Genomic DNA, 22,740 nt, shown 5'->3' on the forward strand with positions numbered 1-22,740 from the left:
GATCCAGCTCTCTGCTATGGCCTGGGAAAGCAGCAGAGGATGACCCAAGTGCTTGGGCCCCTGAACTCTTGTGGGAAGACCCAGAGTAAACTCCTGGCTCCTGGCTTCTGATCGGCCCAGCTCCAGTCATTGCGGCCAATTGGGGAGTGAACCAGCGGATGGAAGACCTCTCCTTCTCTCTCTGTGTACCTCTGACTTTCAAATAAATAAATAAATAATTTTTTTTAAAAAGAATATAATGGGATGGGCAAGGGGCATTTGGTGCTACAGTTAATGACACTTGGGAAGCCCAAGTCCCATTATTGGACAGCTTAGGTTTGAGTCCCCATTCCATTCTCCATTTCAGCTTCCTGTTAGTGTCTACCTTGTGAGGTGGGAGGTGATGGTTCAAGTACTTGGGTCCTTGCCATACATGTGAGAGATCCAAACTGAGTTCTGGGCTTCTGGCCTCAGCCTGGCTCATCTTTGGGCACTTGGGGGGAGTGACTCAGCAGAGGGAAGATTTCTGTCTGCTTTTTAAATAAAATGAAAATAAATTTCAAGAAATTTTTCAAAAATTTGAAGTATATTGAAAGATATACATAGGCTAAATGCAGATACTATGGTATCTTATACAAGGGACTTGAGCATCCACAGATTTTAGTATCTTCATGGAATCCTGAAACCAACCCCCACAGATACCTAGGGATAGCTGTATAACTGTGTCCTATACAATGTCTGGGGCATGCTCATATGTGCTTTGCACTCTCGTCTGGTTGATAAAAAGGAAGACTGTGGGAACTTTGCACATTTTTCTTTGTGTGCTGCGTGTGTGTTTCTCTTTATTAACACATTCTCTTTTCTTCTTACTACTTTATTTCCAAGTAGTTAGAATATTCAGTGAAACTGTTATTAAATGTGAGAAAAAATGAATAGAGTTTGCTGTGGAGACTGCATCTCCTCATTTTTGGGAGAGTGATATCCTCATTTGCATAAAGGAGAGTTGCCTCTTATTCTATGGAAACAAAGTTTTTATTTGCTCCAATGTTTAAATGCAATATGGAAGCTGATCGAAAAAATGGGTGACCTGAGCCAGCTATCAATTTTAAATTTTTTAATTCATTTATTTGAAGGGGAGATAGAGTAATATCTCTTACCCTCTGGTTTCCTCTCCAAATGTCTGCTACAGCTAGGGTTAAGCCAGGCCAAAGCCAGGAGCTGGACCTCAACCCAAGTCTCCCACATTGGTGGCAGAGACCTAAGTACTGGAGCTATTACCTGCTAACTCCTAGAGTAGAGATGGGACTTGAATCCATGCACTTCAGTATCAGACGCAGGCGTCCCAGTCAGTGTCTTGACCGCTGTACCCAGTGACCACCACCCAAATTGCCAATTTAATGCCTCTGCTCCAAATCCCCTTTGCTTGCCCAGCTCAAAGAATGTGGCTGGCCTATAAAACTCTCTAGTCACCTGATGCAATGTTAGGCGCTGCCAACAGAGGGTGCTAGAGAGAGACAGCAAAGCCACAGTAGCAAGAAGGGGCTTCACTGTGTTTTTCCACATTCCCTCCCTTCTTTTTTCATAATATGCATTTTTTATGAACTTTTTGAGTGTCCTTCATTATACTGTGATAGCACAGGGGCCCATGGTTTGGTTTGGGATGGTCCAATCTCGCTGCAGTGGCTGAGTGAACAGCTCCAGCCAAGCTCTCAGGTCCTACCCAGCCCACCTGGTAGCTACTGGCACAGCACCTCCAGCCTCAACCCCAGGCCAATGACTGTCTCCAGCCTCCCTCATGTGCTGGCCGTGCTGAGCCACTTCTATACACCAGCCTTGGTCCCCGCCCTGGCCAGGGGCCAGTGATCTGTCAGATGATCTGCCTGCCTGGTGTGACATGGCCTCCTCTTTCAGACTGCATATTTTCCCCTCTAAACCATTAATTCATTCATTAATGCAACTACAGGCCAGTTAGCAGTCTAATATATAATATATTTATATGTGTGGAATGGCTGGATTTATGGCAGAGGCACTTCATTGCTCAGCTTTTTCAGCAACTACCAAACTGTCTTCCAAACTGGGTGCACAATTTTACTTTCCCATGAACAGTTTGGAAGCACTCTTTGGAGCTTACATTTATGAGAGGAAAACAGAGAATAATCAAATGTAAATGAATAAAAGATAACAACAGGTAATGGTCGGCTGTCGTAAGAATTTTGAATATGGGGTGGGCATTTGGCCTACTGGTTAAGAAACCAGCATCCTACCTAGGTTTGATTTCTTCTTCTGGGTCCTGACTCCAACTTCCTGCTAATGCATACCTTGGGGGGCAGGAGACAATGGCTCAGATGACTGGGTTCCTGTCACCCAGCTCCTGAACTTGACCAGACCCAGTCCTGGTCACTGTGGGCATTGACAGAATTAACCAGGTGGTGGGAACTCTACCTGCCTCTCTCCCTTCTTGAATAAAAATTTTACATGGGTTTGTTTCCAAGTTTTGAAATTTGCATAACTGGGTTTATGCTATAAATACTATTTAGCTACAGCTTTTCACTCAACATGGAGTTTTTTAGATCTAGCTTATCTATCCTAGCTGCTGAATAGTCCATAACCTAAATGTCTCAAAATATAATGAAGAATACTCAAAAAGTTCATAAATATGCATATTATGAAGAAATTTGGCAATGATCTCCAAATACTTTTGCAATAAAATGAATTTGTCTTTTTAATGCCATGTCCCATGAATTCTCTGAAGTACCCTCACAGGAGTACATGGTATCTTCTGGGCATTTAGGATGTTACCAACATTTTGTTACTATAAATAATGCAGCCTTTAGCAAATAATGCTACTCCGGGGGGTGGGCCCACTGGCTCAAAAGCAATGCACACTTTGAGTTTCTCTGCCCTCTTATGGGGCCACAGGAATGGACACTCAGATCAGCACTGGGGAATAGGGTGCTAGTTCCCTATGCCTTCACCACACTTCACGTTGTCAGACATTTCTACGTCCCCACCCAGCTCTTAATCCCACCCCCTCTCAAATACTGCAGGTGAGCAGCACCTGTGTGTCAGATGCCAGGTGAGTCTCCCTTTCCCACCTAGCAGACCATGGGAACAGAGTCACTCTTGTTTCTCTAATGCAGAGCTTGTCACACATAGAGTGACTTCCCTGTTCTGTGACTAATTCAATAAACTACCTGGGCACCACTTTCCCATTCAGCATCACTGGATGGTCACTGCGCAGCAGGTAAATGGTTAACAACCAACTTGGAGTTTCTGTATGGGATGGGAAGCCCTAATTTATAGCATTTTCTAATTCCTTTTTCCTTTCTTAAAATTTATTCAAGAGAAACTGTGAAGCAGGCAGAAAAAGAGCTTCATCTGCTGGTTCACAGCCCAAATGCCATCAACTGTAGAAGCTGGGAGTCAGAAATCAATCCAGGTATCCCATGTGGCTGTCAGAGATGCAACTAATCAAGCCATAACCTGCTGCCTCCCAGGGTCTGCATTGGCAGGAATCTGGAATCAGGAGCCGGAGCTGGGAGTCAAACCCAGGTGTCCAAACATGGGAAGTGGACATCTGAACAGCTAGGCCAAACACTCACTCCCCATTTGACAATTTTCAATGTACCTCCTCTCCCATGGCTGATTGCAAACTACTGCGGTGCCCACTAAACAGATCTGGGAGGGATGACTCGGCCTTTGGTTCTCAGGAGCTGGCACGCGCAGCCCAGCACTGACTGAGCTCTTCCCAGCCACTGTTCCTGCCTTCTCCCCTCCTGACAGGCAATCTTGACTTCCCATGCTGCTGTGCAAGTGACAGCGACACCTGGTGGCAGAGCCAGGCAAATCCCAGACCATGGAGAAAAGGGCTTAGAGTGCAGGAAGGGAGCAGGAACCCCACCTCCCCACCTCCCCTCCTCCTTAACCAGCCCTGGGGCCCATCATCTCCAGGAAATATGCAACGTCAGGGCAGTGTCCACCACGGTCCTTCACACAGTCTCCCGATGCTGGGGCTGGAGCAGCTCCTGGGGTTGGAGTAACAAGGGACCCCTGTCAGCCTGCAGACCCAGCCTCTGGCTGAGAGTGACCAGCCTCAGCATAACCAGAAGCGTTCCTTCACCAAGAGTCCTTCCTCCTGGGATGTGGTCCTTGGCGCCAGGTCTCAGGGCCTTTCTTCTGACTGCGTACTGCCCTGGCCTTCCCAGGCTCAGTACCCTATATCCCAGCCTAGGTTGGGGAGGTGGAGGAGTGAGGGTGGCCCCTGTAACAGCAAAACATTTACACTAAGCCCTTGACCACCCAAAGCCCCACGTGGCAGAACAGACTGCCCATCACCAACGATGCCCTCCCTTTCACAGGGTATTTTTAAAGAGGGCGTCTGCTTAGCTCCAGGTATCACGTTCCAGGTCCCTAGAGGTATGATGGGATTTTTGAAAGATTTTATTCACCAAACACAAGTCCCCTGGCTGCCATTTCTACAGACCAGCACCTCAGGCAGCCATCTCTGTACCCCACGAGCTGCTCCCCTAAACCTGCTGTAGCCACCCACATCTGCAGCACTGACAGGCCACTCTGCAGACCAGCTCTGGCCATGCCCTCAGGTTATAAGTGGCCTCTTCCCTGTACAGTACTGGTGCATGCTCTGAGACTGCACGTCCCTGCAAAGCCACGCTCTCCCAGAAAAGACACGAATCGTGGCCACATGGGGAGCCTCCTCCTGAGCTCTTGGTTCCCTCACTGCCCAGCCTCCCTCAGCAGAGTTGGAAGCTGCTTTCTGAATCTGCTACTAATGATTATCTTGTGGTCTTTTTCATCCTTTTCACAGGTTAACAACTGGTAATAGTGGAAGTTTCCTGCTTACATTGCAGTGTGGTTTGTCTCCTGACTCGATCTGGATTGACAGACACAATAAGACAGCATCAACAAGATGCCCAGGGGAGGGCTGCTGGCACAGCAATGTACATGTCACTTGGGACACCTGCATTCCCCACTGCAGTGTCTGTGTTCAAATCCCAGCTCCGCTCATTCCAGCTTCCTTCTAATGTGCAACCTGGTAGGCAGCACTTGATGGCTCAAGTACTTGGGTCCCTGTCACCCACATGGGAGACCCAAACTAATTTCCAGGCTTGTGGCTTCATCCTGCCCCTGCCCTGGCTGTTGCCGGTATTTGGAGCATGAAACAAGTGATGGAAGATCTCTGCCTGTCTCTCTGCCTTTCAGGTACTTTTGAAAAAGACCTGGGGTCATCTATTATTTTTATGTAAAACAGCTTCAGGAAGTGATAATGTCCAGAACCTAACATTCATCAGATGTCTGGTGTTTTCCAGCACTGCATCTCTTCACAGCTCTCCTTGAGAGCTCTCCAGCAGGACCCATCTCCTGGGGTGGCACCACAGCCACATCCTTGAAGGGGATTGACTACTGGAACACTGATAGCCTGCTTGGGCCAGTGCCATTCCTACAAACGTCTGTGGGAAGACTGTCAATGTCACAACTCTGAGGAAGGGGTGCTATATGTATATAGAGCTCAAGACCTGTTTGGGATTCAAGCCCATTGCTTCTGTGTTGACCTGCCATGAGACATTCACATATGACCACTGGAAACACACTCTGAACACAGTGATTTCATTGTATAGAAGCATCACATGAGGTGTGGGATGAAACAACCTGGGTATTTCTCAATAAAGAGGCACATTTCCCTTCCTCATTACTGAATGCAATGTTTGAACTTGAGAATACATAACCTCCATGCCTCCGTAGCAGTCTGTACTTTATGCAGAGCCTCTTCACATACTCTCTGCCATGCATGATCCCCCTGTGGCCCTGGATAAACTATTCCCCGATATGAACTTCAGGTTCCCCCTCTGCAAACTGATTCACCAAGTTGTCACGAGCAATGAGAGATGCAAGGAGACAAGGTGTAAGTAGTCCCGTGCAGAAACAACACATGGAATTGACAGTCTTTCCCATGGAGGTGACAGAGGATAATGAAGCAACCTGCAGCCTTCTGTGGTGTCAGCTGTCTAACCGCGGAGCATGGGGTTTAGCAGGCACAGTTCTACTCATCTCTACAGAGACCACATGTGCACCACATGGGATGGGACACAGCTCAGAACACAGGATTGGACCTGAAACTGTTAGACAAGGAGGGTCCTATCCTGACTCTTCCTGCCGTGAGGGCTTCACTTCAACTCTCCCTGGGGCTTCGGGGGTCAGTTATCACTATTTTTCTTGTATGTTAACCCTAGTGTTATACCAAATGGGTAATGGAACCCAATACATTTGTTTTTTAAAAACTATTTATTCATTAGAAAGGCAACAAGAGAGACAGATTTCCCACCTGTTAGTTCACCCTCCAAATGCCCAGAACAGCTAGAGCTGGGCCAGGCTGAAGCCAACAGCTGTAAACTCAATCTAGGTCTCCCACATGGGTGGCAGGGACCAAGAACTCGAGCCATGACTTGCTGTCAACTAGGATGTGCGTTAGCAGAAGTTCATTTCAAAGCAGAGTTGGGTCTCAAACCCAGGCAGTCTTATTTGGGGTGCAGGCATCTCCAGCAGCTTCTAATCACTGTACCAAATGCCTACCCCAGAAAACTCTAAATTTAAGGACTTCTCTCTAGTTAGTCCCAGAAAGTCACAAGGCCCTAATTTATACTCCATTGAACTTCCTTCCCAATACACAGCAAAAATTAAGGAAATAATGTTATCATACATTACTTGCAGTTTTAAAACTTGAGCAAAGATTATTTATTTACTAAGTGGGACATTGGCTTTCTGGGGACAAAGGACATGAGGAGAGTCTGTCTTAAGAATGTACAAAAAAGATCTATTAAATTCCAAAAAAAAAACTTCTCTGAGTTTAAACTGGTGAACACAAACGGGATTCTATGTGTTGTTTGCTGCATAGGGACTGCTTACACCTTGTCTCATTGCATCTCTCATCGCTCATGACAACTTGGTGAATCAGTTTGCAGAGGAGGAACCTGAAGTTCATATCAGGGAATAGCTTATCCAGGGCCACAGGGGGATCATGCATGGCAGAGACTATGTCCTTTTGTCCAACTCTGTCCCCCACTCAATGCTGCACTCAATGCTCACCCAGCACCTCTCCCGCCAGGATCACTGACCTCCCTGAGGAAGCGTCTGCCCTCCACTGCACTGTTACTTCTGCTTTCTCAGCTCTGTTTCCTGTGTTCCCCACATGTCCAGAACACTGAAGTCACTCACACAGTAATGAAGGAAATCACTCCCCATTGAGATGAGAAAATCATGACCTTTCGTAAACCTTCTCAACAAGAACATCCTTAATGGAAAATGAAATGGGTTAGTGTAAATGTTGCAAGGATAATATTGATTGATTATTCCTGCTGTACATACACCACAGTGTCAGTGAAATAAAACTGGAACTAATACTACCTGGGTGCACAGAGAAGTTCCAGGCCGAAATGGGAAAACTGCCTATTGAATGACAAACAGGATCAATTCATAAGTAAGCAAGACCTTCCTGACCTGTGTCTGCACTGTCATGAACTCAGTGGAGAACTATCCGTCTTACTCTCTTCTCACCCCAAAGGAGCCTGATAGGCTGGAAGACAAGGCTGGGGATGGAGAAAGGAGATGGGATTCCAATCCTTCCCTGCACACACCACTCATGAATCTCCAAACATTCACCTGCCTTGATCTGTCACTGTCCAAATCCACAGACAGGGTAAGCTAAGGCCGACAGGGAGAGCCCTCTCCTTCTCAAGAGGCAAGTGCAAAGAGGCTTATAGGCTGCTTCTTCAAAGGAAAATATCAAAATTCACATTAGTTGTTACCTTAAGAAAAACATACTGCTAAACTTACCACCTTTAGCAGCTAAGAGCACCAATCAATAGGGTCAGATACATTTATCTTGCTGTGCAACAGGTATCTGGAATATGTACATCTTACAAACTCTACTGCTACAAATCCTCCTAATGAATGGACCACATACCCACCTTTCTGCACTCTGTCTCTGATTGTGAGTACATTAGATACTCTCTATGAGTAGACTCACAGAATTTGTCCTTCTGGGACTGGATTATTTGGTCTAGCACTATGTCCTTGAAGTTCATCCATGTCACTGTCTACAGCACAGAACGTTCTGCTTTTCTATGGCTGCATTGTATTCCACTGTGTGCTTACACCACATTTTCTTTGTGCATATATGTAGAATGAAATTTGCCTTCCTTACAAATTGTGGCCAAAGTGGATGGTGCTATGGTAAATAGTCCTTGTATTTCCTTGGTATCTTGCTTTAAATTATTTTAGATACATACCCAGAAGCAGGATAACCAGATCATATGGTAATTCTGTTTTTTGAATTTTATGAAGAACCTACAGTGTTTTCCAAAATGGCTATATCATTTTATATTCTCACCATCAGTAATCAAATGTTGATAAAAATTCATATCTTTGCCAATCCATGTAACTTTTCGTTCCATCCTAATTGTGTGAGATCTCATTGAGGTTTTGATTTCCGTTTTCCTTATGATTAATGGGGTTGGACATATTTTCATATGCTTATGCCCTTATATATTTAGTTCATTTTTAAAGATTTATTTATTTGAAAGGCAGAATGAGAGAGAGAATCTTCCATCTTCTGGTTCACTCCCCAAATGGCTGCAATGGCTGGGGCTGGGCCAGGCTGAAGCCAGGAGCCTAGAACTCCATCTCATGTGGGTATCAGGGACCCAAATACTTGAGCCATCTTCCGCTGCTTTCCCAGGCACCTTAGCATGGAGCTGGATCAGAAGTGGAGCAGCCAGGACTTGAACCAGCATGCATGTAGGATATTGGGGTCACAGGTGGTGGCTTAACCCACTCTGCCATGACACAGGTCCCCAATATCTTTGGAGAACTGTCCAGTCAAGCACTTGGCCCATGCTTTAAATCTGGTAATTTGCCTCAATCCCTGAATTTTTCTTTCCTTTTACTATATACTGTTTTGGGATTCATCTATTTATTCAACTATTCACATTTCTTCTATTAACTCTGAGGCAAAATTTTCCAGGAACCATGACAAGTGTGTTCTAGGCACCTAAAGCACATCATGTTCCAGAGTGAATCAATAATTCCCAGTCCACCAAACAAATATGACTTCTCTACTTCCACTGGCTACTCGTGGCTCTAAGTGACATGAAAGCAGAGTGATTTTCTCATGTATCCGTTCAGATATATTAACCTTGACTCTGCACTTGGCCAAGCTGTGGCAGCTGTGGCTGTGCACTATGGCCAAGGACAGGAGGAGCTGCACATTCTCAGGAGCTGAAATTGGGGCCCAATCAAGAGGAACATCTCCAGCAGAGTCCAGGGGAGTTGCCAGGTGATGTCAAGGCAGGAGGCCTTCCCTGGACATTACCAGACCATGGTGTGTGGAGACCCCTCTGCACCTGCACTTAACCCAAGTTAAGTTATCCTTGTGGCTAGTGTGGTGCAGCTTCCCCTAACCCACAGGTATGGAGTAGAGGACCCTGTCAACTAGAACCTTGCCAAGCTCCTGCATGGAAATCTGCAGCCAGGCCTGGGGCATGAGAGCCCTGCCTGGCCATCTCCATTGCTGCTTCTGATGCCCATGATGAACTCACTGAAAGAGAAATCAAGAAATCCCTCTCATAACAGCCACCAAAAAATCAAATATTTAGGAATAAATTTAGCTGAGTAAGTGAAAGATCTTTACAATGAAAATCATCAAACATGGGGCCAGTGCCATGGCACACTTGGTTAATCCTCTGCCTGCAGCACCAGCATATGGGCACTGGGTTCTAGTCCCAATTACTCCTCTTCCAGTCCACATCTCTGTTGTGGCCCAGGGGGGCAGTGGAGGTTGGGCCAAGTACTTGGGCCCCTGCACCCGCATGGGAGACCAGGAGGAGGCACCTGGCTCCTGGGTTCAGATTGGTGCAGTGCCAGCCATAGTGGCCATTTGGGGGGTGAACCAATGGAAGGAAGACCTTTCTCTCTCTCTCTCTCTCTCTCTCTCTCTCTCTCTAAATCTGTCTGTCAAATAAATAAAAAGAAAGAAAGAGAATCATATTTAAAAAAAAAATAAAATCATCAAACATTGATGAAGAACTCACCAAGGATACAAAAAAAAAAATGGAAAAGACATTCCTTGCTTCCTTGATAGGAAGAATCGGTATCACTGAAATATCTATACTACCAAACAATCTACAGGTTCAATGCAATCCCTATCAAAATACCAATGACATTTTTTACAGAACCGGAAAACATAATCCTAAAATTTGTGTTGAAGCACAAAAAACATAGAATAGGCCGGCGCCGCAGCTCACTAGGCTAATCCTCCGCCTTGCGGCGCCGGCACACCGGGTTCTAGTCCCGGTCCGGGCACCGATCCTATCCCGGTTGCCCCTCTTCCAGGCCAGCTCTCTGCTGTGGCCAGGGAGTGCAGTGGAGGATGGCCCAAGTGCTTGGGCCCTGCACCCCATGGGAGACCAGGAGAAGCACCTGGCTCCTGCCATCGGATCAGCGCGGTGCGCCGGACGCAGCGCGCCAACCGCGGCGGCCATTGGAGGGTGAACCAACGGCAAAAGGAAGACCTTTCTCTCTGTCTCTCTCTCACTGTCCACTCTGCCTGTCAAAAAAAAAAAAACATAGAATAGCCAAAGCAACCATAAAGAAAAAAATCACTAGAGACATCAAAATACCCGATTTCAAAGCATTCTACAGGGGCCAGCACTGTGGCATAGCAGGCAAAGCCACCACCTGCAGTGCCAGCATCCCACATGGGTGCCACTTCAAGTACCAGCTGCTCCACTTCCAATCCAGTTCTCTGCTTTGCCCTGGGAAGGCAGTGGAAGACAGCCCAAATTCTTGGATGCCTGCACTCATGTAGGAGAATCAGTGGAGGCTCCTGGATCCTGGCTTCAGATCAGCTCAGTTCTAGCCATTGTAGCCATTTGGGGAGTGACCCAGGGGATGGAAGACCTCTTTCTGTCTCTCTTTGCCTCTTCCTCTCTGTAACTCTGCCTTTCACATAAATAAACAAATACTTTAAAAAGCATATTACAGGTGCCAGCACTGTGGCGTGGTGGGTTAATCCTCCATCTGCAAGGCTGGCATCCCGTATGGTTGCAGGTTCTAGTCCCGGCTGCTCCCCTTCCATTCCAGCACTCTGCTGTGATCTGGGAAAGCAGTAGAAGATGGCCGAAGTCCATGTGGGAGACCCAGAGGAGGCTCCTGGCTCCTGGCTTCTCGGCTCAGCACAGCTCTGGCCGCTGTGGCCAATTGAGGAGTCAATCAGTGAATGGAAGAACTCTCTCTCTCTTGCTCTCCCTTTCCCTCTCTCTCTGTGTAACTCTGACATTCAAGTAAAATCAATAAATCTTTTTTTTGTAAATAAAGAAAGTTTACCTACTTTAACAGGAGCCATTTAAATGGAAAGGAAAGAGACATCATACAGCATTTGCTATAAACCACAGCAAAAACTGGGATACAGGACAGATCCCTCCACACCACCTATTCCTGGAAGAGATTTATACTCCACTGAAGACACGGGATTGTAGGGGAAAAAAGTGTTTTTCTAGACAACTTGCTGACTCCTTGAGACAATGGAATGCACATGGGGAACTGTAACGTTAACTTGATTCTAACACCAAGGACGACGGTAAGAACAGGGGCAGCTCACACACATCACAGCCTCACAGAGACTTTCCCCCTGTCACTCAGCCACGTACCAGGCCCCATGCCACGGCTTAGGCTAACACTATCAACACATTCTCTTTCATTCCAAGAGCTCCATACTCCACAGTTGTAAATGTTTCTAGGAAGAAAGAGAACAAGAAATGCAGGGAGATGCATTGCTTCCAGGCTCCAGTCCCACAGAAGGTCATCCCCTCCAAGCCCATCCCAGACCCATCGCATGATGCACCCAGAGGCAAAGAACTTCTGGGACACAACGGGCTTTAATGACTCACCCAGGGTTGTTCAACTTCTCACCCCTGGGACTCTGACACATTTTCAGTGGCCTCCACATCACAGGTCCAGGGCAAGTTCCCTGTGTCACCCACCAAAGTTCTCAGTGCTCTGCCATAGGGGTGTCACCTCCTCAGTCCACAGGGCCCCATGGCCACTATGCACATACTTTAAATATGATTATCCATTTTGCCTATGCTTTGTAAATGTACGTAAAGAATGGATTTTAAGTTTTCTATTTATGTTATTTATTTTAAACCAGGGTGATGACAGAGAGAGAGATAGGAGACAGACAGAGACAGGGTGAGAGAGAATTCCCACAGTTAAGGGGTATGGAGTGAGAGGGGAGAGAGAGATCTATCTTAAACCCACTGGTTCACTCCCTAGAGGGCAACAATGGCCAGGATTTTGGTAGGTTGAAATTGGGACCCAGGAGTTCATCCATGTCCCCGATGTGGGTGGCAGAGGCCCAAGCACTTGGGCCATCTTCCGCTGCTTTTCCCAGGCCATAAGCAGGGAGCTGGATTGGTAGTGGAGCAGCTGGGAGGACATAAACCAACCCCCATATGGGATGCTGGCATTGCAGGTGGTGGCTTTCCCTGCTGTGCCACAGAGCCAGCCCCAGCTTTGCACTATTTTTAAATATGAGATGCCCTTTTGCCTATATTTTAGAAATGTCAACAATGAAACTAAAATAAATTCAAAATTTGAATTATTTGTTTTAAAGGCAGAGTGACAAGAGTGAGAGAGATTTCTCTTCAGCTGGTTCACTCCCTAAAAGCTCACCTCAGGAAGAGCTGGGGCAGAGTGGTTCCAGGACCCAGGAACTGAATGGAGGTCTTCCACAAGGGTGTCAGGGACCCTGGTAGTTGCACCATTACCTGCAGCCTCCCAGCATTCACAGTAGCTGGAAGCTGGAATCAAAAGCAGAGTCAGGAATCCAATCCAGGCACTCTGATACAGGACGTGGGTGTCCCGAGTGGCAGTGCAACTACTGTCCCAAACACCAGCCCTGAGGAGATTTCACAATGCAGCAAGTGGTGTGCATATTCATGAGTCCTGAGACCTTAGAGAATTAGTCATCCCCAAAGGCAGCCAATCCTTATTCCTGATGGACACTCTCAGGTGTAAGGGAACTCTGCCAAAACGTGCAAGAACAGAGCAACAAGGAATGTTGTGCACAATACACCACACACCAACACTCACACATCACCCATGGATACACCGATATCTGTGTCTTTTACTATGTCACTCTTAAATATCACTGTGGCACTACACTACTGTATCAACATCTTCCACACTGTACTCCACCAACTACTATATATCACTATCACAATATGTCAGGATAGGGCTATATTGGCCATATCTGTTTATCACCACATCTGTCACAATACATATGATTTCCCTGTATATCACTCTGTCTCTGTGTATCACTGTCACTGTATATCACTGTATCTGTCCTTATGTATCACTATATCACTACACATCACTACATCTGCCACTATGCATCACCGTATCTGCTCTATGTATTTCTGTATCTGTCACTCTATATCACTATACACCTATATTTGTCACTGTACATCACCATCTGTCACTAAAGATTGCTCTGACACTGTATACCATTCTACCTGTCTCTATATGTCACTATTGTATGTCACTGTATATTAACATATCCCCAGATACGACTGTATCTCATGGTGTACCTCTGGGTCACTGTATTACCAGCACTGGCATCACTTGACCACTGCTATCACTGAATCCATCACTATGCACCTCTTGGAAAACATTACAGTGGGCTTCTGCAACAATGTGGGAGACCCAGAAAAAGCACCAGGATCCTGGCTCATGGTCCTTGTTTCCCATTGGTGTAGCTCCGGCCATGGCAGCCAACTGGGGAGTGAACCAGTGCCTGGAAGACTCTCTCTCTCTCCCTTTCCCTCTCTCAACTTTTCTCTCTCATCCTTTCTCTCTCACCCTTTCTCTCTCTCTCTCTCTCTCTCTCTCTCTCTCTCTCTCTCTCTCTCTTTGTCTCTCCTTCTCCCTCCATGCAACTCTTTCAAATAAACAAATACATCTTTTAGAAAAACCAAAGGAAAACACACATGAGGTGTGTGCAGGGAGACAGAGTGGAGGAGAGAGGGAGAGAGACCTCAGATGGCTGTCTTCAGCCCAGTGAGAGTGCACCAAATCTGCACTCAGTCATACAAACACTTGTCCACTGTCTGCTGGATCAACTGCAACCTGTGAGTTCTGAAGCCCATCCTTGGGGAGTGGGACCCCTAGAAATGTTCACTTCCTTAGGTGCTCTTCCTGAGCCCTAGGACACCTATTGGAATTCTCTATACAAGAGAGTTACTCTTCTATCATAACTTAATAACTCTTTGTTACATTGTCCTAATCAAAATATTTTCTGGCTTCCTAGATGGCCCAGACTGAGTGATTATTTTCTCTTCATGCTCCTTTCTATTTGTATTTCTTGTACAAAAGTTACTAATAGCTGATGGTGCTTTGGCATAAAAAGTAAAGCCTCCACATGGTAGGGTCTGCATCACATATGGTTTGAGTCATGGCTGCTGCACTTCTGATCCAGTTTCCTGTGAATGGCCTGGGAAAAGCAGCAGAAGACAGCTCAGGTACTTGGGTCCTTGCACCCACATGGGAGACCAGGATGAAGCTCCTGGCTCTGGGCTTCAGCCTGGTCAAACCCCAGCCATTGCAGCCATCTAGGGGTGAACTAGAGGATGGAAAGTCTCTTTCCTTCTCTCTCTGTATCTCTGCCCTTCAAATAATTAACATCTGTAAGAAAAGTGTTACTAATATCCACTCTGAAGTAATTCAGGAAATGAATTACCACTTGCTTTACCAAAGCAATTTAGAATCATGGTTCCACAAAGTTGGATAATCATCAGGTTTGCTCAGCAATTATGATGTACCAGGTCTAAAATGAGGGAGGCCATGTCCAACCATCATTTCTCTTGTATGGATCACCTCAATCCTACGGCTGACCAATGATTAGCAAGAATAAGGTTTTTGTTGGCTCAATTGATCCATTATTTAAATGGGAAACAATTCACATGCAACAGTAACATAGTTGAAGTTCCTGCTATCCCCTCAACCAGCTGACTCCTTTCCTGTTGCCAACCATCACTTACACACAGTAAGGGCTGCTCCATGTCTGTCCAGTCACAGCTCCTTCCCCTGGATGACTACATATGAACTGTACACTCTCCTGGGACACATCAGGGCTAACTGCAGAGAAAGAAAACTGAGATGCATCCATGGGGAAGGGGAGCCTGCAGGGATCGGCCCAATGCATTCAAAGGGGCAATGAATGACACTGGGACAGGCTCATGCTCAATATCAACTTCTGTGCTGCCTTCAGGAGTGTCAGGATTGATCATTTCTATTCTCCACTAAGCACAGTCATCACTAACTCCAGAGATTACAAACCAGTCACGATAGGGAACATGGACATGACTGAAATGTGGACACACTTGGCCCTCCCCTGGGGTTCTCTCCATGGCTGGCAAACTCAGCTGTGCACGGGGAACACAGAGGCCAAAGAACCACGGACCCACCAGGCTGACAGGCCAGCCTGTCCTGGAGATAAAGGGAGGGTCTTCCTGACCGGGGCTGCAGTCAACCTGAAACTGATGGAGAATAGGAATGTTATACCCATTTGTGTTGTTCCTCTCCCTTCATTGACAAAGCTGTCCTTTGTCCCTGCAGTAGCGAAGGGAAAACCTTGAAAATTACTCTATTTCTGCTCAAACAAATTGGAAACAATGGCATTCTCCAAGGAAGAGGAGGAAAGTCTCCAGCGATCTTTTCTCAAACAATCTCACCGCACAGGTATTCTTGGCAGTGGATCTGGACCACAGCACGAGGGTAAACACCACTGAGAAGAACATGGAAGAGCAACACTTGCAAAGGTCAGGAGAACTGTGCAAATAGGAGAGCTGCAGGGGACAAACAGTCTGCAGATGAATCAGCACAAGATGTGAGATCCCTCTGACTGCACATTCACAGGCCACACCCCAGTGGAGGAAAGACTGCGGAACTGAGCCCCATGGAACCAAGCAATTGACTTCCAGGTGACCTCTGAAGGGGACAAGGTCTGAGTAGACACAGCTCCATGAAAATGAGTTGAAAACTGCACAAAGGTGCACCACTGTAGGGCAGGAGCCAAAACACCAAGATCCGTTAGATGTGCACTATGTGGTTTGCTTCACAAAGCACCAGAGAAGGAAAACGAGCATCCTCCTGAGAGTTTTTGACCCCCACACTGTCCAGAATACCACGGAGCAGTACACAACAAAACATAGAGATGACTAGGACAGTCTGATCAGCTCTCAAAGAAAAAGACCACCGATTGGCTCTGAACCTGTCCTCATGTGGGAATGACTGGGGACAGCATCTCCTCTAACCATTTCCAAAGAAGGAAAGGCAAATGCTCTTGAAATTAATGGGAAGAGAATGTTCTGAGCAGACAAAGAATTCCATGAAAAACACAAGCTGGCAATGTCAGGCCTGAACATACAACATTCATATCAAAATGCAATGGATGGAATCAGGGCCAGAGTGTAGAAAAAGAGGAAGGATCAGATTACATGCCAATCAACAGAAAGGTACAAGTTGAAGAACAAAGAGAAGGGAAGAAGCTGGAAGCTAAATGAATGGAGCCTCAGAGATGTGTGAACCAGAGCAAGAGTCCTAATGTTTGGGAGCCTGAAATGGGGGGGGGGGATGGGGGGGCAGTGAACAACAAAATCTATAAAGAATCCAATGGCCAGGAAGATCACCCTTTTAGGAATACAATCCAAGTAGCTCAGAAGCATTACAGAGGCATGTGAACAAGCCATAAAAAAAAGGGGTGGGGGGAATCTTGAAATCATAGCCAATGGCATGCTCCCAACAAGGGAATATCCATGTGAGACGGTTTGACTTCTCATCAGAAAACACAAAGTCCACGGGATACTAGAACCCTGTCCTCCAAGTGTGGAAAGAAAAGACCTCCCCAGGATTCTCCAGGGAACCAAGACACCCTGAAGGATCTCAGCCCCCTATGCAGAAAAAGGAGGGGTGATGGAGAAGAAGGAATACTAACAGCAGTCATCAGAAGACCACTTGCTGTCAAAACAGCACCAAGTGGATGGAATTCTTCAGGCTAAAGTGAAATCCTGCCCGCAGGAAGTCTGGTACATCAGGAATAATGAAGAGCAGGAGAAATGTTAAGGATTTAAATCACTGCTGGCTGTGTTTTCACCCTTAAATTCTCACAACGGTGTCTGCAGAACCCAACACAGAAAGCACAGACTCAGAGGGTGAGGCTCTGTTTGTACAAAGGTCACACCAAGGGGAACAGTCACCACACAGCAGAGGGTCAAAGAATCCTGTGGCCATAAGGTTTCATTACTCTGCCGAACAGGAAGAAAAGGGACTCTAATCAGATGGGAAAAGCCACAGGACCCACAGTGCTATGCCCAGAACAACTGAAACACAAAGACATGCTCTAGAAAAGCTGGATGTGGGCCGGCATCATGGTGCAATGTGCGAGCCCACACCCTGAGGCACTTGCAGCTCCCCGCTAATGTGCCTGAGAAAGCAGCAGAGGACGGCCCAAGTCCCTGCGCCCGTGTACATGTGAGAGACATGGAGGAAGCTCCCGGCTTTCTCCTGACCTGCCCTGACTGTGGTGGCCATGTGGGGAGAGAACTGGCAGATGGAGGATCATTCTCTAATTCTGTCATTCAAATAAATAATTTTTTTTTTAAATAAGAGGATGAAGTTGGGTCACCTCAGGATCTAGATCTGGGAGTGGAGCAGCAACAGATTAAGAAACAGGTCTTTGTGGAAATCCAACTTGGCGTGTCCCCAGAGAACTCGCAGGAATGGAATCTGAGTTATATGGTCAGCATGTCTCTCCCAGCCTACCTGGCCCAAAACTGTGCTGCCAGCACCTCAGGCTCTGAGGGGCACATGCATTTCTGCTCTGAGGGCTCTCTCCTAAGTGTTTCCAGGACAAGGGAAGGAGGACACACACTGGGTGACAGCAATGTGGCCATAGCCTACAGGACCTGCTTGCCAAGAGACCGCTCCTAGCACTCACCCACCTGAGGGTTAGGGACCGGGCAATGAGTCCTGCCCAGTGCCCTGAGGGCTCTAGGCCCTGGAAAAGCACTGAGGGGGCCACTGCACTACCAACAGCTCATGATGCTCCATACAGACACCCTCTGCCCTCAGTAGGAGTCTGGAGAGACACAAGAGTCCAGAGGGGATTGGCAGCCTTTGCCGGGGCCACTTCCTCCCATGTCATCTGCACAATGTGCCACTCCTGAGGCCATCTTGGCAAACTCCACCCCTAGCCTGGGTCCTGGACACACCCATTGCCAGGCCCTGCTCTCTATGATGCGCACCCCTAGCAGCAGGTTCTGTGACACGTGCCCATTCTGTGACCACTAAGGTTCTGCAGATGCGGCATTTTGGCCTTAGCCCTTCGGAGCGATAGCAGCCAAAAGTGCTTTGGGAAGTCTTAACAGTTTAGAGACTCTCCAGCCTATTGTATAAGACTTTGGGGAGCAAATTTTGCCCCCCTCACCTGCCCCAGCAATGGGAGCTGACCACCGACCTAAGGGGCCCTCAGGCCCAGGTTGGGGTCACACTCCCGCCTCTGGCCCTGGACCAGTTGGTCCATGGGCAAAATCCCATAGGTCTTACAGACCCCACATCAGGCAACCCAGTTTGATGCTAAGAAAACTCAGGGCCATCGTGGCACTGCTGACCACTGTCTGCGAGCTTCAGACTCGACAACGCGCATCCTCCCACAGAATCAACATCGGTAAGGCCAGCATGCCACCACCCCCTGGGCCAGGTCACCTGATCATCATGGAAATCTGAAAGCCTTGTAGGGCAGGTGTGGTAGAAGTGCAGGGAGCACGTGTGTGTGCAGTGCTGGGGTGCAGTGGGCTCAGCCACTGCCTGCAACACCAGCATCCCAAAGGAGTGCTGGGTTGAGTCCCAGCTGCTGCACTTCCAACCCAGCTGCCTGCTAATGTACCTGGGAAGGCAGTAGAACATGGCTCAAGTATGTGGCCATTTTGGAAGGCACTGGTGAAGTGCCAGGCCCCTGTCTGGCCAGCTACCGTGCCAGTTGTGGTGGCCATTTCAGGGTCAAATCAGCAGATGGAAGCTCTCTTTTGGTTTTCTCACTCCCCAACATAACCTTTAGACATAAAACATTTGTAACAGAAAGCAAAAGCACTTTGGGAGGTGACGCTGAGGTCACCCAGGTGCACAGCAGTACACAACCTTGCTGCCTTTTCCCTTCTAGGACCTGTACTGAGCACACCTGATCGTACCAGACGAACTGGCAATGGGAGGCGGAGGAAGCAAGCCTGTAAAGTACATCATCCAATTATCCAGGATATGGACACTTTACCCCCTGATACTCCTCCACAGGAGGAAGCCATGGACACCTCTCCCCCTATACTCCTCAATGGGGGGTATCAAGGAACACATCACCCCCATATGTTCCCTGAAAGGAGAGAGCTATAAACAACTCTTCTCTCTCTGCTCCCCTACAGGAAGAAGCCATGGATACCACTCCTCCGTACACTCCACCTTGGGAGGAGGAGCCCATGGACACCACGCCACCCTATGAGCCACCGGAGGCGATGGACACCACGCCACCCTATGAGCCTCCGGAGGCGATGGACACCACGCCCCCATGAGAACTCTTGGGTGGATCCACACCTCCCCATGTTCCACCACTGGAAGAGCCCAAGGATACCACACTCCCAACATTCCACCAAGGGAGGAGCCTATTGACCCAACACCCTCCTGTGCTCCCCCATGGGAGGAGTCCCTGGACAAAACAACCTCCTAAGGAGGAACCAGTGGACACCACAATCCCATAGGCTCCTCCTCCAGAGGAGCCCATGGACACAACACCAACCTACACTCCCCCTCCGCAGGAGGCCATGGACCCTTCACCCCCCTAGTTTCCAGCATAGTCCATGGAAATGTCAACCATGTCTCCTGCCCCCTGTTTTGCTCCCGCTGGTCCCAGGGGCAGTTTTATGCCTGGCCTTCCCACCTTTCCTTGCATCTTCATACCCAGTTTCCCAGCACCTATGGATATAGACCCTCCCGCGTGACCCTTCCTCCCTCCCCTCCAGGACATGGCACAACTCTGCCCCTGGCCAGCTCCTTTCATGGCCTCCAGCTGGCTCCTTGCCACACAAGATTCTTTTTTAATATTAAACACCATATCATTCTGTTTTTTGTGTCTGTGCTCTGTAGATCCAGTGTGTGAAACGCTGGCCTGTGTGAGTGCTGACAGGAGGTCAGATCCTAGGGGAAAATGTTCCTGTGGTGCAAGAAACAGGGGCTGGAGGGTTGGGGGCTAGGGAGTAGAAGGAGCCAAAGGCCATAATGACTTCCTCCTGAGCAGAAAAGCTGTGGCTGGTGGGCCGGCACCTGTGCTGGCATAGTGGGTGAAGCTGAAGCCTGCAGTGCTGGCATCCCATATGGGTACTGGTTCAAATCCTGGGAGCTCTACTTCTGATCCACCTCTCTGCTATGGCCTGGGAAAATAGTAGAAGATGGCCCAAGTCCTTGGGCCCCTCTACACACGTGGGACACCTGACAAAGCCTCTGGCTTCTGGCATGGGATCAGTAGAGCTCCAGCCTTAGAAGCCAATTGGAGAGTGAACCAGGGGATGGAAGAACTCTCTTTCCCTGCCTTTCCTTCTCTCTGTGTAACTCAGACTTTTAAATATATGAATAAATCTCTAAAGGAAAAAAAAAAACAAAAGCTGTGGCTGAACTTAAGGGATGGGGCCCAGGATCAATGAGCCCAGGAAGGGAGGAGAAAGGAAGGTTCATCCTGGCTATGGCAGCCACCGCTTCTCACCTCCTCTCTGAGCTGCAATTGGCCAGATCTCCCCTCGCACACACCAGCAGTCTACACTCTACACATTCACACTTGGTCCCTTAGGGAAATCTACACTCACAGCTCAGCCAGAAAGCACACATCTGGCATCGAAGCTCACAGGCCACGAAGAACAGAGGAAGAAAACTCATCACTCCACAATAACCAAGGACAACCATAAGTCTAGGATGTCACTGATTCCTGGGTGATCTGATTGTCCACATGCGGAGATGTCCTCCTTGCCGCTCTTCCATTCAGATCGGGAAAGGGAAAGCAAAGAGACTATTTGCTGGGGAAACAAGCTAAGTTAGAGCCCCATTTTCCAAAAAAAAAGGATTAATTTATATCTTTTAACTCACATGTACAAAGCATATCAACAGTCACTCCCAGCCACTCCACAAGACAAAAGCTGAACACCTGAATTCACAAACTCGTCTTGTATCCTACAGAAAAGTGAGGTCACTGGCAAAACACACCTCCAGAAATTGCCTTGATTGGCAGATGCAGAGAATCCCAGCTTAACTGAGCACAGGCCTCTGCTGGGGCTCAAATGTAGGTAGGGAACACAGACTGTAAGAGGTCAACTGCTGGGGGCACAATGTGCACATGCTAGAGAGGAGAAAACCCCAGGGAGAGGGCAATCTTTGCTAAAATAAGGGCTAACAAAGTTTTTAAAAACTTATTTTCATTTTATTTGTTAGGAGAGCTGCAGAAAGAGATGGAAACAGCCATACTCGGATCTTCTTTCCTATGGCCCACTTCCCACATGCCTGGAATGCTGTCGTCTTCCTTCTTGCTCTCTCTCACACAAATCAAACCCCAAACTGTGCTGCATCACCTGGAAATCTCTAGGAAATACCTAGTCCCACATACATGCCAGTGCAGGTGCATCCCATCAACCTGTGGCCTAGACTTCTCAAGACATCAATCGCATCAAAATCAAGTCACATCTGAGGAGATAAGCATTGCAGTACAATAGATTTGCCACCTGCTTGGGACGCCCCCATTCCATATTGGATTTCCTGAGATAGAGTCCCACCATTGCTTCTGATCCAGCTTCCTACACACGTGCACCCTGGGAGGCCCGGGTGATGACTTCAGTGCTTGGGTTCCTGTCATTCATGTGGGAGCACAGGATGGAGTTTCTGGCTTCAGTCAGGCCCAGCCCCACCTTTGTATTTGGGAAGTGAATTAGCAGATAGAAGGTCTTGAGATCTCTCTCGCTCTTGTGCTCTCTCTCTCTTTCTCTCTCTCTCTCTCTCTCTCTCTCTCTCTCTCTCTCTCTGTGTGTGTGAGTGAGTGTGCATGTGAGTGGGTATGTGTACCTTTCAAAGTAGTAAATGGATAATATAAGAAAAACATGAAGAGTCTCAGACTAAATTCTGGATGTAGTGTTGGTACAGAAAACAGACATGTGGGTACAGCTAAGGAAGTTGAATAAACTGTGGCCTTTAGTGAATAATAAAGCATCAGTACAGGTTCACTGATGGCAATGAACACACCACACTAAGGACAGATGTCCATACGAGCTACTTCCAGCAGTTCCTTTATGAAGGGACTTCAAAAGGTCATGGAAAATGCATATTATGAGTAAACTGACACATGGACTTAAATTCTTTCTGCAACAAGGTAAATTCAGCTTTTCTCTCATTTCCTCCCCAAAGAGCCTGAAGTTTTCTCACCTGGTTTCACATTTTGATCTTTTCCTTGCCACTGGGATGCCCACTCACCAAACCACCTTCAAGGCAAATATCTATCAAGACCGAGGCTGGACCTCTCAGGGGCCACTCCCTGCAGTCCTTATCACTGCACATGCATTCCACTCACAGGAATTTCTACTGTGCTCAGAGGATTCAACCTTCTCTCTCATA

General features: G+C 47.6%; 1 protein-coding gene across 1 annotated transcript in view; it reads right to left on the reverse strand.

Moving 5' to 3' along the window:
• Positions 1 to 22,740, reverse strand: part of LOC133751829 (melanoma antigen preferentially expressed in tumors-like) — a 181,889-nt gene that overhangs the window by 140,066 nt on the left and 19,083 nt on the right. The window lies entirely within an intron of this gene.

This window comes from Lepus europaeus, chromosome 23 (genome assembly GCF_033115175.1).
Source record: "Lepus europaeus isolate LE1 chromosome 23, mLepTim1.pri, whole genome shotgun sequence".
Taxonomy (NCBI): domain Eukaryota; kingdom Metazoa; phylum Chordata; class Mammalia; order Lagomorpha; family Leporidae; genus Lepus; species Lepus europaeus.